Below are 15,744 nucleotides of genomic sequence, written 5' to 3' on the forward strand. Positions count from 1 at the left end.
CTCTGAGACAGTAAAAACGCCCCATTGAGCTATCTCTCTCCATATATCAACAAGGGATGTGTTCCAAATATAGGGACCCGACCTTGTATAATTTATAACCTAAGACCGAAGATACAAATGTAGAAGAATGCAAGACTTTTAGGCAGATGTACTGCCTAAAAAATACAAATAGCTGCCCCCAACCGTAAGTACCTCGTGTGTACCTGCCACCCTCCCCACTAAAGATCTGAATGGTGCCCTGCAAAATGTAGTGGCTCAAGGAATATTTGCTGAGTAAATTATTTTTGTAGTGATGGAGAATGGAAGGAAGGGAAGAAGGACAAAAATAGAACATCTGGCCTGGAGTAGATGGCAATTGATGCTTGGGGAAAGGCTGGGATTTTTCTTTTTCTCCCAGATAAAGAATCACCTAGAAAACCTCAGATTAAAAGGAAGAACAAGGGATGCCTGGGTGGCCCAGCGGTTTAGGGCCTGCCTTTAGCCCAGGGTGTGATCCTGGAGTCTGGGCATTGAGTCCCACGTCGGGCTCCCTGCATGGAGCCTGCTTCTCCCTCTGCCTGTGTCTCTGCCTGTCTCTCCCTCTCTCTCTCTCTCTCTCTCTCTCTCTCTCTCTCTCGAATGAATAAATAAATAAAATCTTTTAAATAAATAAATAAATAAAAGGAAGAACAAGAGAGGACACTCGTGTTTATGGCCAGGTGGGAAGACCAACCCAAGTATCTAGACTCTAACCTGGAAAGCACGGAAAAACAGACACGTGGCCTTTGGGGAAACAAAGAGAAGCTGGGGAGTTGAGAGGGGACAAAAGAAGTGAAGTGCTCCTGGATGCTGAACCAGGGATTCAGTTCCCTCACCCCTTAAGTAAAAATAACCCTCCCTCTGCCTATGTCAGAGGTATTGTGAGGATTGAATGAAATAGTGTCGTGAAAGTATTTCCAAAACTTGAAGATACTGTGTTGATACAATTGGCCCTTTTACAACCTAATTTTGGCAATGGAACAAGTGAGCAGGTGCTCACATTATGGTAAACTCTGCACTGAGGCGAGTCACGAAGGGATTACTGGCCCTGGGTATAAATAGCCCAGGGGAGCTTTAAAAGGTTGCAGTAGGAATCTCAGATACCCTACATTTTTTAGGGCCCCAAACTTCCTGATGTATTTTCATTTTAAAAATGTGTTTATTGCCGGCAGGGCTTTATAAGGAGCCTGAGACTCCAGAAGCTAAGAGCTTTAGCAGGCACAGGCCGGCGGCTAGCAGTGGGGCCGGGCCTAGGGCTCAAGCTTCCTGGCTCCTGGTCTAAAGCTCGGGCCGCTCCAGAGAAACCCTCCAGCAGGATATAAATCCTTTAGCGCCGGTTTCCTTTGTCTCAAGCCCATACAAGTTAATGAGCAAGAACAAGAAGAGACGGTATCCTTTCCAGGGCCTTCCGATACCTCACCTATGAACAGTTTTCACAGGGAAAGTAATGGGTGCCATGTTTCATCTAAATTGGTTTCCTTTCTGCAAGAGCCAAATCCATCTATTTTCAGGAGAGAAGAGCTGGGTGCTTACAGCCTCCCTGTGGAGTTCTGCGTGGGGTTTGGACAAGATGGGAGCTTCAGAGCGGGCCAGCCTGCCCGGGCTTCGTGATGAGACGGCCAGACCACTATTAGCCTGTGGAGGGGACCCCTCTGTTTTTGAGGTTCTCTGTTTTGAGCTCGATTTCTTTATTTCGAAGCGGGCCAGCAGGTGAATTTAGGTTGCTATGTGAAAGAGTTTGTCTTAATCACTTCAGGGTGCTACAACAAAAATACCACATATTGGGGGGTGGGGGGCTTAACCGACAACCACCTATTCCCCACAGTCCTGGAGACTGAGAAGTCCAGGGTCAAGGCGCCAGTAGATCTCTTCTCTCCTGAGGACCTGCTCTTGACTTGTAGATGTGTTACCTTCTCCTTTATACCCATGTGGTTCAGAGAGAGATGTTCCCTTCTTACAAGGGCACTAATCCCATAAGTGTGGGCTCCACCCTCATGACCTAATCACCCCACCTCCAGATACCATCACATTGGGGCTTCAACATGTGAATTTTTTGGGGAAAAAAGCATGCCGTCCAGAGCCTGGTGATGAGCAGTTTTCTTCCTCACCTTGCCTGTCGGACCTGATGTTGACTCTGTCTGATTTACGTCCTTCTAAGAGGTGTAAGCAATAGCCCGTTTTTGGTTTCAATTACACAGACCATTTTCCTTCCTGCTGAAATGAGAATAGGATGAATATTGCAATAAAATAAGCAGTTTTGTGAAGTTAGCACTCAAACTAATGAAGGCTTGCTGCCTAACAGAGGTGACCTCCTTCCCCTTTCACAGTTTAAGTAACTAGTGTTACCAAGCCAAATTTGCATTATAAACTTTCAATCAGGGAAGCACGCATGCATAATTTATGTGTGTGCACACGTATTGGTAGATATTTCTGAACCTTAGAAAACCTGGAAATACACTGCTTTTGGCGTCTATACCACCCAATGAAGTGCTTATTTATGCAGTAATTCTTTTCATGTGTCAGTTTTGAAAGCCCTTAGAAGTTGAAGATCGTGTGCTACTAAACTTCCTTTACATCCTCCACCAGACCTAGCACAGTCGTAAGTCCAGTGGACAAAGCCCTACAAGGGCCATGTCAAAGAAGATGTGATAACATTTGCAGCTTAGGAAGGTGACTCTGATGCCCCCATGGAGGATGGGAGAGAAGGGGAGAAAAGGTGACAGACAATGACAGCAAGGAGGTCTTTTGGAAGTTGTTGAATGGCCCAGGTGGGAAAATGTCTAAATGATGGCAATGATGAGACATGGAAAAGATAAGACAGTTGCAAGAGATAGGTAGTAAATACAATCAGTTGGATCTCACCAGAGTGGTAAAGGGCATCTCCAATGACCCCTTAAGTTTCAGGCTTGGATAGTTGTGTCAATTCCCCAAATAGGAGATGCAGCATGATGAATACATTGGGAGTGGGAAGAGATAAAGAATTTCATGTTGGACCTTTTGAGTTTGGGGACCAACCAAAAATCTAGATTAAAAATTAGCAAGTTAGGAATTGTGAATGTGTGGGCCCACTTCTTGGAGAAGAGGTAAGTTGGAAGCACAGGTTTAGATTTGGGGGTGGTCAGAGCATGGATGGTAGTGGAAGGCAGGGGTCAGTGAGAGGAGTGTGTGCAGCTTTAGGGCAGACCCAGGAAGGAACTTAAGAGGGAGCTACTGGCAGCATGGAGACGGGGTGTGCCCTGAGGCCATGTGGGAGTGGGCACACAAGAGGTGATGGCAGTCAGGAAAAACAAAGGCCCAAGGCCTGTGAGAGATGGAACAGCTGGAGCAAGGCGACTGGTGATTAGGACTCCGGGAAAGCAAATGTCCAATGAAGGCAGTGTGCGGGATGCAGCTGGAGGAGACGCTCGTGTGGGTGCAGTCCTGACACCTCATCCCTTCACCAGACTCTCAAACTTCCCCTTTTTCCTTTGTATTCACACCTCCCTCCTCTCCCCAGAGCTCACAGATCAACTGTGGTCTCACTCTCACATGCAATCTCTGTCCATCCCTGACATAGTTCTGTTGTTTGTTTTGAAGCTATGCCAGTGGAGCTGTATTTGCTGGACCAAAAAAAAAAAAAAAAAAAGACAAAAGTGGGTTTCTGTAGATGTAGAAGAAACCAGTGAGCAATTAGGAGGGAAATTATGGCTTGATATAGAAAGACCTGTCTAACTGGCAAAGCTACATAACAATGAGAACGCCAGCCCAGTTAGGTGCTGAGTCACCCATGCCCAGAAACATCCAGGAATAGAGGTGGTAATAATATCTCTTATTCATACACACTTTATGATTTCCAAGGTGTGATACGGGGAGACTGCCCTTCTTGGTTTTGTATTTGATGACCTTAGTGATTATTCTGCATCTACTCTGGTCAAGGACTTCAAACTGAAAGCAGATATCTTGATCTGCCCACCGCTAACCCCTGTCAGTGACATTTGAGTCGGTTTCAGAAAGTCCCCAATGGGTTTTGACAACTGAGCAGCATTTCCTGAAATATATTTGTGCACATGTGTTACTCATTCATTCATTCACCTGTTTACCCAACTAACATTTACTGAGCGTCTGTGAAGTGCCAGGCACTGTCCAGATGCCAGGGGTGCAGGCAGGAGGAAGCCACCTGCAGCAGAGGATGTTCATGCCCCAGTTATAGTCACAACCCTCTGTAAGGCCACCTAGTATCCCCCAGTCAGGCACAGTGTGTGTCAAGAGGATCCGCGTGAGCTTTAGGGTCTGCTCCTCATTGCATTTCCGTTAACTTTAAGGATGTCTACAGACTATTGGAAAAGCTTCAAGACCAGTCATATCATAAGCTGATTTGCAGGAGGGCTTTTCTCATTATAGGGAGGGGGCCATGAGCTCTGCTTTCTGGGGCCAAGAAAGCAGACATGAGAGGTGTGTTCCCCGCCAGGCCCCAAGAGATGGGTCCTTCAGGCCAGGTGGAGTGGACTTGAGCGAGAAGCAGAAGGAGTTCTCGTCCTGAAGCACCGTGTGGCTTGTGAAGGCCCACGCAGGGCAGCTTTGGGCCTGTGTTTGCAGTGGGTCAGAGTTCAGAAAGGGGATCCTCTCCATTTCCCTCCGGACACAGCAGGGCACTAAGGCCAGAGGAGATGCGAGACCATAAGATCACATCATGAGGGACCCCTGGGGGGCTCAGAGGTTGAGCGTCTACCTTTGGCTCAGGGCGTGATCCCCAGGTCCTGGGATCGAGTCCCGATCGGGCTCCCTGCAGGGAGCCTGTCTTTCTCTCTGTGTTTCTCATGAACACATACATAAAATCTTAAAAAAAAAGATTTGCCGAAAATCTGACTTTAAAGACATCCAACGCATCTTCAGGGTTTTAAACAATTATTATAAGCTTGTTTTAATCTCGCAGGTTTTTCCTTAGCTATGCTACGCATAGGTGCGAAAGCAAGTTGCATCGCTCTAGCATCTTTACCACCCTGAATCTGCCAGATGTAGCTGATGAAATACCGGACATCAAGTTAAATTTGAATTTCAGATAAAAGACAAATAATTTTTATTATAAAAAATCAGCATGCAATAGTTGGGACATATTCATCCTAAAAATTATTCGTTATTTATATAAAATTCCAATTTAACTGTGCCTCTCGTGTTTTATCCGACAACCCTACCCTGAATGGATCTTTTCCTAGGGAGCAAAGCAGCAAGACATTTGGAATAAAAGGAAGAGTCCGATGACCCTTCTTCTATTGGGGAAGAGCGCAACTGCTGATTGATCCTCTTTGCCCAAGTGCGTTCCCCATTGATGGCCCGCGGGTATCGCAGCGGCATAAACGGAAGCCCCAACAGGGAGGCCGCGAACCTAGAGATGGAAAACCAGGAGAAAGGGAAAGAGATGGAGAAGGCAGGTTCCAGAAGCCCGCACCCATGCGCTGTGACAGGGCTTTGCCTTCGCTTGGCAGCTACTCGAGGCTGGGTGCTCGGCGTCGCCCCAGCCCTGGGCCCCTCGCTGCCCGGGTGAGGCCTGGAAGGGGGACAGTGGCGGCCACCCGCTGCGTCCTGGGCGCCCCGCGGCCAAGCTGCCTGCGCCGCCGCCTCTTGGTCCATGGTCTCTGGGCCTCGGAACCAACCCCGACCGGACGCCCCGCCGGGCCTGTGCCTCCCTCCCCTCCTCGGCTTCTGTCTCCCTCTGCTCCTCCTGGCGCGCTCTCCTCGCACTCCCAAAAATAACCAAATAAACAAAATCTTTAAATAATAATCATAATAATAACGTGTGCTGCGAGGGTTTCATGGAAGGCACGTGAGCACTCCTCGGGCAGCGGTCAGTCAGCGCCGAGCCCTCATCTCAGTGGCCTGGGCCGCGGCCTTCAGATGCCATCGTCAGACGCTGGTCTCACAGGGCAGGTCACACAGCCCTGTCCCTCGGGGCCCACCGGGCCCGCCGAGTCCTCCAGGCCCACCAGGCCCACCGAGTCCTGTCCCTCCGGGCCTACCCAGGCTCACCAGGCCCTGTCCCTCTGGGTTCACCAGGCCCTGGCCCTCCAGGCATACCCGGGCCCACTGAGCCCTGTGGACACGTCGGGGCTGCACAACCAGCAGGGCACATCTGGGCCCAAGGCGGGGCTGCGGGTGGACTTCTCTCGAGGAGCTGGCGACGCTGGGCCACGGTGCCGAGAGCAGCAAGCACAGGTGTGTCCGGGGAGCGCTGAGGGTGAGGACGGGCTGTGGGACATGGGCGCTGGTCTTCGAGGGACGGCTGCCAGCGGCCCACGGGATGTCGGGGGGCTGCCCGGGCCCCTCCGCCGCAGCCTCCGTGGTGTGTCACCGCCCTCTTCTCTTTCCAAGGGGCGGCCCGGGGCTCAGGTGTTGCTCACCGAGCTCCTAGGGAAAGCGGGTTCACCTTGGACGGTGTGATGGTGGCGACCACGGCGGTAGACGCCGTGCTGCAGTGTCACGGGCCCAACGGCGCTAAGTCCTGTAACTGGGGCCCACCATTGCTCCCTTTTCACTATGAAAAGATAGATTTGGAAATGAGCCTTTCCACCCAGTGAAGAGGGGGAAGAAAGACCCCTGAGACTCGGGCAAGGGGACTACGGGATGGTCTGCATTCGCGAGCCTCACCTGCTTCGACGGGGACGCTAAGACATGAGGGCCAATAATTCACCAACGTCCATCACGGTGAAGTCCTTACTACGAGGGTGGCATCCACGTCATCTCCGAGAAATGTGCAGGTGGCCACGGTCCCCACTCGTGGTTTTGAGGTTCACCAAGCTAGAATATTCCACTGGAAGGGAGCCTGTGGAACTGCTGGCACCCCCACGTCTGCTCTGCGCCACAGCCTTGTAGGTGCTGGATTTGACCCTCAAAGGCAACCAGAGATGCCCGATAAAGGGCCCTTGCTTTGCCCCTGCCTGCCCCCCAGCCCTGGGGGGTTTCAAGGCCACGGGGAACTCAGGGCCTCGTGCGCTGTTGCCCCACTGCAGGCCTCCCCCGGCGCCTCCGAACCAGGGCCCTGATTTCTCCGACATTCTGCAGGCCCTTCAGGCTTGGGGGGTTCAGAGGGCCGTCATCCTATTGGGGACACTGGCTCGCCTTATTTTTTTTTTTTTGTCAAAAACGGTGATGATCACCCCTTGGGTGGAGGCCGGAGCACTGTGACTTGTTCTAACATGGGCAGCAGTGGCCGGCGAGGGTGACGGTGGCCGGCCAGGGGCGGGTGTGGGTGTGCCCTGCTCTGAGGGAAGGCTGGCGCCAGGCGACACAGCCAGGGGCAGCCACTGAGAGCCAGCGCCCTGAAGGAGGGACAGGCCAGCCGGCCCCGGGGCCCTGGAGCCCCCTGCCCCCCGTTTTCCAGGCCAGTAGCCTGCGCCGCGGACCATTCCTCCTTGGCGCTGTGTACGTGCCTCTTGCATTTTTAAACAGCAGTTTCTCAGCACAGATGCTCCCTTCTCTCCTTCCTGGTGGCCTTGCTGCACAAACAGCAGATTGCCCGCCCCTGTCGTCTTAATCGAGGGAAGGAGAGAACATGTTAATCATGTTATTTTTCTCTTCCTTGTGCCCACAATTAGTCGTGTGAGCCAGGGGCCCTCTCCTCCTTGGCCTCTCCCTGCGCTGACGCCCCAAGCGGGTGACTTGCCCGGGCCTGGCTCGCCCAACCTGCCTCCCCGTGGCTGGAGGCCTCCTTTTAAGACAGACACCTTTCTTTCTTTCTTTCTTTTTCTTTCTTTCTTTCTTTCTTCTTTCTTTCTTTCTTTCTTTCTTTCTTTCTTTCTTTCTTCATTTCTTTCTTTCTTTCTTTCTTTCTTTCTTTCTTTCTTTCTTTCTTTCTTTCTTTCTTTCTTTCTAGATACTGCTTCCTCCGACCTCCTCAGGAGTCAGGCTGCCTCGCAAGGCCTGGTTATGTCTTGGTGTCTTGGTGTCTGCGCCCCCTGCGCACTAAAGGGCCAGGAGCGGGCTGCAGCCTGTGAATGGCATCCCACAGGTGCACCCCAGGCCCAGGGCATCGTTCGCACAGGTGGGCCCGGCGGGCGGGCTCCGTGGTGCACAGATGTTGGTGCGAAACAAACACCACACAGAGCCGTTAGACAAACGGAATGAGGTGCAGTGTGTGTGTGTGTGGGGAGGGGGTTCTCACGCCAACTGCTCTCACATTTGTTTCGAAATATCACCGATTGCTTCCCCTCCAACGCTCTCAGCCCACCTGTGGAGTCGTCCGTCCAGCACCGAGCAAAACCACCCGGAGGCTCCCTGCGCCTCCCCGCTTGGGCAGGTGCCCCCAGGGACCAGGGAGCTGGATGGAATTGGCACATTTCATCATGAGAAAGAAAAGTGTAAGATGAGCATTAAGACGTGCCTTCCAGAGGAGTCTTGACTTCCAGCGTCTAGAATCCATCCAAGCAGGCCAGGCTCGAACGCCTTCCATCAGCTTTGCGGAGGTGTTCAGCGATGTCCTGCGCAGAGATGATGGGGACTGTCTGCCTCTCATGGGCTCTTATTCACCCACCTTACTGCAGACTTCCTTCTGGGGCCTTCCTCTGAGATGCAGTGACCTGGTGGGTCTCCTCCCCATTCCCAGCGCCGTGGAAAGGCAGCCTATGGCGGGGTCCGCGTCAGAGCAGGTGTGCCCGTTGGCGCCTCACCAGGAAAACAGGAAACACAAAAGGACTCAAAACAGAAGGGACCTCATGCAGGACCTGGGTGACACAGGTTCCTTGCTTGGGGGCCCTGGGAGACCCAGAGGAGGATTCAGATGCATCTAGTTTCAGTAGGAGGTGATTCCAGGACACACGAGAGGGGAAGGACAGCTGGTTGCCAAACAGCCATTATTAAAAATCATGTCACACGAACTTATCATTGAATATATTTTAGTAAAAGCAGGTAGTTAAATATTTAGAACATATCACTAGGTAATCATTTTATGTCATCTATGTCCTCTGGGTAGTTATGTCCGTTGTGCAGCATAGTAGAAGCCCTGACAACGATGGGCCGCCGGCGTCTCTTACCAGCTCCGTGTGCACCGTGTTACGTTGGTAGTCTGAGATCAGTCATGATTGGGGTATTTACCCTGCGGACATCAAAAAATGCCATTACCTCAGGGTGCCATCGATTACGCTATGGTTTGTGTAGACGTAGGAGAAAGAGAAAATGTGGAGGAGGTAGATTGAGCTCAGAAGTTGTCATTCCAGGGGCACCTGGGTGCTCAGCGGTGGAGCGTCTGCCTTGGGCCCAGGGCATGACCCCGGGGTCCCGGGATCCAGTCCCGCGTTGGGCTCCCTGCATGGAGCCTGCTTCTCCCTCTGCCTGTGTCTCTGCCTCTCTCTCTGTGTCTTTCATGAATAAATACATAAAATCTTTTTCAAAAAAAGTTGTCATCTCAAAGACCTTGCCCTGTGCACACACAGAAACTGAGGGAATATTCAAGAGCCATTGTCCAGTTGGGCGAAGGATGGGGGAAGCTCTGGCGTGTGTAGTGCCAAGCCTCAGGGAGGGTTTGGTGTGACGCCTACAGCCTCTGCAAAGGTGAGCACTAGTTTAACGACACGTTGCATATCAGAGTAATGAGGTTAAATGTTCGGGGGGAGAAGTTAGAAGGCTGGACGGCAGCTCCACGTGTCAAATCACGGCTCAGCTGCAAGATCTCTGGGCTGCAGGTGCAAGAGTTCAGCAGGATCTGTTCAATCCTTCTGTGAGAATCGACCGGCTAGATAGAATTTACAGTAAGGAGTATCGTGTATTATTATTATCTGTAAACTGTGTGCTGCACATCCTTTCTATTAGTAGAATTCGTGATAAACCTGCATACGCACAGCGTGTTGGATATTTTATTTTTCCCCCGGAAAGCTAACCAGCTGGTGAAGTGTGTTCTTTGAAAGGCGGTCCTGCTGCACAAGGTCTACTACGGTAAGGCCCCGAACATCTGACCCAGACATATGTCAACCTAGGAAAGTATTTTCTCTCGTAGAGAGATTCACACTCCACTGTTGCAATTTCACTCACTAAGTATTTATTGAACATCTATTGGACAGGAAGACAGTTTCATGGACTCTTAGGGGCTTAAGAAACCTTTGAGACACTTGAATTTAACCTCACTTTTTTTTAATCATTTTTTATTTGTCACCGAAGTACAGTTGACACACAACTGTGTGATGTGACAGTTGTGTGCATCGCCACCGTAAGCGTCTCACCACCTGTCACCAGACAACACTGTCACAATATCATTGACTCTGTTCCCTGTGCCGTACTTGCATCTCTTTAACTTCTTTATCTTATAACTGGACATTTGTACCCCTAAATCCCCCCCCCACCTATTTCAGCCATCCTTCAGCCCCTCCTCTCCTCTGGCAACTGCAAGTTTATTCGCTGAATTTAAGAGTCTGTAGATTTGTTTGTTAGATTCTACGTGTAAGTAAAATCATACGGCCCTTGCCTTTCTCTGACTTATTTCATTTAGCAGAAGACCCTCTGGGTCCATCACCCGTGGTCAATTCACCCCACAAATGGACGCCTGTATCTGCCTCTCCCCTCCCGCCGTGTTGCCCAGCCCCCCATTGGTGTGTGTCCCCTGTGACACACACCAGTTTGTTCTCTATACTACTAAGTCTGAGTCTGCTTTTTTGCTTCTGTTTTCATTTTTTTTTAGATTCAACTTCCTAGTGGAATTACATGATATTTGTCTTTCTCAGTTTGATTTACTTCACTTAAGGATCCGTGAGGCCCATCTCTGTTGTCTAAATGGCATGATCTCACCCTTTTTTATGGCTGTGTGATGTTACACCGTGTGTGCCTATACCACACCTTTCTTATCTATTCATTGGACTACGGGGGTTTTTTGGTTTTGAGCTGCACCCGTTCTTTTCATATTTTGGACACTAACGCCTCATCAGATATGTCATTTACAAATATTTTCTTCCGGGGGATCCCTGGGTGGCGCAGCGGTTTGGCGCCTGCCTTTGGCCCAGGGCGCGATCCTGGAGACCCGGGATCGAATCCCACGTAGGGCTCCCGGTGCATGGAGCCTGCTTCTCCCTCTGCCTGTGTCTCTGCCTCTCTCTCTCTCACTGTGTGCCTATCATAAAAAAAAAAAAAAAAAAAAATATTTTCTTCCATTCAATGATCAAAAATCCACACTTTGCCAGCATGATTCCACTTCTCAAAGTCCTGCTCTACTAAAGCAAGCTCTTCTGATAACACACCAGCCTTTCCATAAAAACTCAGAACAATATGATCACTGTTAAAGCCCATTTTTATGGTACTTTTCTGAGAGATAAGCCTTGACTCTTTTTCTTTATTTCTAGTTCTTATTCTAACTCAGTCCTTCTTTCCCCAGGCTTTTACGACAGCAGCTGTTTAAGTCTCGGTGCTTCCTGTTTTCCCCCTGCCCTGACACCTGTGTCCTACCTGGCCCTTGCCACCTATCCAAACAATGAGTTCTCCTGCTATAAAGAACATCAGGGTTTTTTCTTTTTTCAGAGTTCAAGATCTCTCAACACACCCAGCATGTTCATGCCTTCAAGAGTTTTCCAAACTACATGCTTAATCTAAAAAACAATGCAGGAGGCTTCTCCGTGCCAGTCCTGGGATCCTAATTAACACATTTCCTACCTTCAAAGAATAAACTCACAGCTACCGTCGTAGGTGAAGCTTCCATTTAGCAAATAATAACAATAGAACCTGACATATAAAAATAATAGATTTGCAAAGCACAGAAGTAGAGCAAAGAAATTATTGCCTCTCTCTAGGAGTAGTTCATAAAAGGCCTCACAGAGGATTGTAATGCCAGGGAAAAGTCTTTGAAGGATGGAGAGGAGTTCACCAAATAAACATGGAGGAAAAGCAGTCCAGGCAGAAAGGGAACAGCCACTAAAAAGGTGGAGTGGCAAAATCAGAAAGGTGTGAGGAAATTCCTGGCAGTTCTGGAGGGCTGGGCAGGAGGCAGGCTGGAGAATGGCAGGAGTTGGCCCCAGAGAGGTGTGGTTGTGCGCCAGACAGAAGGTTCGTATGCCAATTAGGGGGTGTGTACTTTGCTTTAAACAGAGGAGGGATAATTTGTGCTTAGCTAGATGATTCAGGGACCAGTTTAGGAAGTGGAGTGGTGGGGCCCCAAAGACTAGAGGCAAGGAGACTTTTGAGGCAGTCCAAGTAGCAGACAACGAAGGCCTAGCCTGAGGCAGTGGGGTGGCAGTGATGGAGCAAAGACCCAACACCTCCTAGAGCTTCTATCACCACTGGTGGCATTAACCACTGCCTCTTCTGATATCTTAGACTTTGTACGAACCTCTACCACAGCCTCCCTCTTGTAGAATGAGTTCTCTTACCACATCAAACCTCCACCCACCTCCCACTATGGTTCTGGAAAGGCAGTGGCCAGGATACCTTGTACTACCATCATTCAGTACCCTCTTCTCTTCCTACAATGCTTCTCAAACTTTCATTAAGACACAAATTTTGGTTGAATAGGTCTTGGGTAGAGATAAGGATCTGCATTTCTAGCAAGTTCTAAGGACTCATGCCATACACTACAGATTGAGTGGCAAGGACTTAGCACACAGACTTATTGACTGGACAAGAACTTCTAAAACCTCGCCCTGCAGAGCACAGTCCTCCTCTGTTTCCCGGTTCTCAAAAAAAGGATTTTGCACCATGTGACACTGTGTCTTCTTCAGTCAAGAGGAGAATAATTCTGGTAGAAATTCTTGTTGACTAAACCACTGTCTTCCATGCAAAGGCCTACGACTGTTGAGTCAGAATAGTAAGCAAGTCCAGATCCTTTGGATGGACATTAAGTAGGAGGGGGGAAAAAAAAAAGAACCCAATCCGTCCTTAGTACATTAATAAATGTCCTTGGTAGGCATAGGGCCCTTGAATAATTGATGAGTGGGACCGTTCAGTGTTCGCTGCAGTTCTAGCCAACAACTGCTCATTATGGGAGATGATTCACTCTGTTCTATGGAACAAATTGTTCCAAGGTCTAACTCCACTTCTCTTGCCATCTTTTTTTAATAAAAAGCATCCACCTGTGGATTTCATATTCATGCAGTTGTTTCCAGAATAGAAATGAGAGAATTAACTTATGTCTCATGGCCCATTATGGGGCAACCTCAGAGGACCCTGTCAGGGGGGCTTGGTGTTAGGAACACCTTCTTTCCTCAGAGAGGAGGAAAGATCTAGATACATTAAGTCTTCACTCACTGCCAAGATTTCAAGGGCAGGATGATTTGCAGTGAGACCATCTTCCCCAGTAAGGCGTGCTAGTTCCTAGGTTTGGTATTCAAATTGTATGCCTATATTTTAGACTGCGCATCTGGGAGATAATTTAGTGTGTCCAGTTTCTGTTAGCCATGTGTTTCTAAGTGCTTAGAGTTGCCTTGTGAATTGGGTGCAGAAGACAGTTTAATTTTGATCTCAAAGTCTGGTGGTTTAACAAAGCACATATCAAACTGCCATGGCTTGTCTATATCCCTTCTCTGGGCCCCAAGTTCAGAAATTTCTCATTTTTCTGATTTATCATTTTGATGAAAGACACCTATTTATTCGGTAAAGTGAAGTAAAACCAGCCATTCTGCTGGACACATTCCCGTAGTGGCTGCCATGTGTGCAGAGTCAGCCTGATGGAACGAACCCCAGGTAAGAGAAGAAAGTAATGGCCAGGGCACAAGGGTTTCCTTATACAACAAGAGAGACTTCAATATTTAGAGAGTTGGGTAGTCCAGCAAAGCCTGGTGGTGCTGAGTCCAAGCATGAGGCTTGGAAAATATCATCCACCCATTTCTGGCCCACTTTGCAGATGCTAATACGACTTGGCCTACTCCTCAGAATATGATCTAGATTGGGTTGGACTCAAAAGCTGGACCTAGCCATGGCTCTCTTCTGTCTCCAGCAAGGCCTTGGACTGACCTAGGCTCTGGACCCACTACACAAAAGACTAACTTCCCCACTAGATTGGAACAAACCAACCCCTGAGGAATCCCAGGAACTTAGAATGACCAGCCCGCCATGAAAGAAAGCAACCTTCTTTCTCCTCACTTTGATTCTGACCAGATTCTTAGGACCTAATGAGTCAGTGATCCTTTGCAAGTAAGAGATCTTTGCTTTAGGATATTTGTTCTCCTACTTCCAAGGAGATTTTCAGCAGTCGGCTGAACATAGGAGGTAGAATGTGGAAAGGCAAAGATCTTTCATCTCTTCTTTCTTGTTCTTGGGTGGCGGTGGCATCTACTTCCTGTTGTTGAAATTTGGTTAGACTGGCAAGCTCTCTTGTCACCCTTTGTGGTACTCACTTGGAAGGAGCAGTGTATGGACATCATACCTTTGTCTTCTGGTTGATTCTAGAGCAACTGAGGATATTTGTCCAGATTCTCATATGCATGGGGTCTTCCTTGGTTCCCACCTCCAATGTTGCATTCAAGTCCAGAGACTCCCTTTCATGCCCAGATATGTCAGAGTATCACAGAGATGGCATGGGCCAGAAAGAGATGACAGCAAGTACTTGGTAAGGATGTCATGCCAGGCAGTGCTCCTTTCACAGTTCCCCCTCTGCTGGAGCAGCAGCCAAGACTGGTGCGGAGGAGGAGAATCTTTTCTTTGGCCAAAGACAGGGAAGGTGCTTCACCACAATGGCTGCCAAAGGAGTCCCATGGTTCCCTGAAATGGGTCTCCTGTAGCCTCCATGCCACGAGTGGTCACTGGCAGGGAACAACCGGGGAGGGGGGGAACATGTCCTCAGTGCAGATGCAACAATAATATTTATCCTCCCGCACATACCCACTGGCTCTCCGTAGGCTCAGCAGTCTATGCTGGCCCATCTCGGCCTAGCACCCTGCCAGATGGGGGAGAAAGGACAACCAGACATCTGAGTGGAGTTACATCAGAGCAGAGTGAAGTGGCCAGGCCTGGGGAGCAGGAACTGTAGAAACTCAAGCCTGCCTTCTGTGGGTGCTTAGAACAGGCATTTGACAAGTGCTCAAAGTCCCCAGATCACAGGCTAGTCCTGGTTGGAAGGGGATGGCGATGTGCTGGGTCTACAAAACTCGATTTAACCCAAAAGTTTAGCTCTGCTTATTAAATTATTATTTTATTATTAAATTACTATTAAAGAAAAAAACCTAGTCAATACAAGTATTCGGAAATTCTTTCCTGAAATCCATGCTCAATTGTCATCTAACCCCAAGTGACACGTTTAGATAAATGCTGATCAGAACTTAGGAAGGTGTGTTCCCAATGGAAACAGATTATTTAAAATGTGCACTGGTTCAAGATCCCATTATTTGCCTTCTTTGTAAAATCAGTAGCAGTTCTGGAGCAGTTGGAAATGGCTCTTTTGGAACCCCTTGCATAAATGACTTGAAAACACCATGAAATGTCCGAGTCTCATACCGATTCTTAGTGACAGTATACAGCATCGTGGCCACCGGACATCAGTTTACCTGAAGGGCTCCTGTATTCAGGGCCTAGAGCCTCAGACCTTCATCTCTAGCCTCTGGCTTCTAATGTCTTTGTGATGAGTCTGGGGTGTTGCCATGGAAAACATTCCCAGCTGGTGCACCAAATCCAGGCTGTTTTTAGGTTTGAGTCTGGCTGGTGCATACTCTCTTGTGGCCAGGCTTTGCTGTGACCATATTCAGAGATTCACAACACACACACACACACACCACCATGAATAGAAACCAAATGGAGAACAGCTTCTGGTGATATTCCATAATTTTTCCCCCGCTCAATTCCTATTTTCAT

General features: G+C 49.1%; 1 long non-coding RNA gene across 2 annotated transcripts; it reads right to left on the minus strand.

Annotated features, from left to right (window-relative positions):
• Positions 1-8,861: 8,861 nt before the first annotated feature.
• LOC125753979 (uncharacterized) lies at positions 8,862-15,511 on the minus strand. Of its 2 annotated transcripts, none has more exons than XR_007407029.1 (3): positions 15,391-15,511; positions 14,041-14,699; positions 8,862-9,082 (listed from the first exon to the last, which is right to left on the minus strand). It is a non-coding gene; the product is annotated as an uncharacterized LOC125753979 (long non-coding RNA). The 2 variants fall into 2 exon arrangements; XR_007407030.1 differs by lacking the exon at positions 8,862-9,082 and adding an exon at positions 10,082-11,083.
• Positions 15,512-15,744: the final 233 nt, after the last annotated feature.

The sequence above is a fragment of the Canis lupus genome, chromosome 2 (genome assembly GCF_003254725.2).
Source record: "Canis lupus dingo isolate Sandy chromosome 2, ASM325472v2, whole genome shotgun sequence".
Classification (NCBI taxonomy): Eukaryota; Metazoa; Chordata; class Mammalia; order Carnivora; family Canidae; genus Canis; species Canis lupus.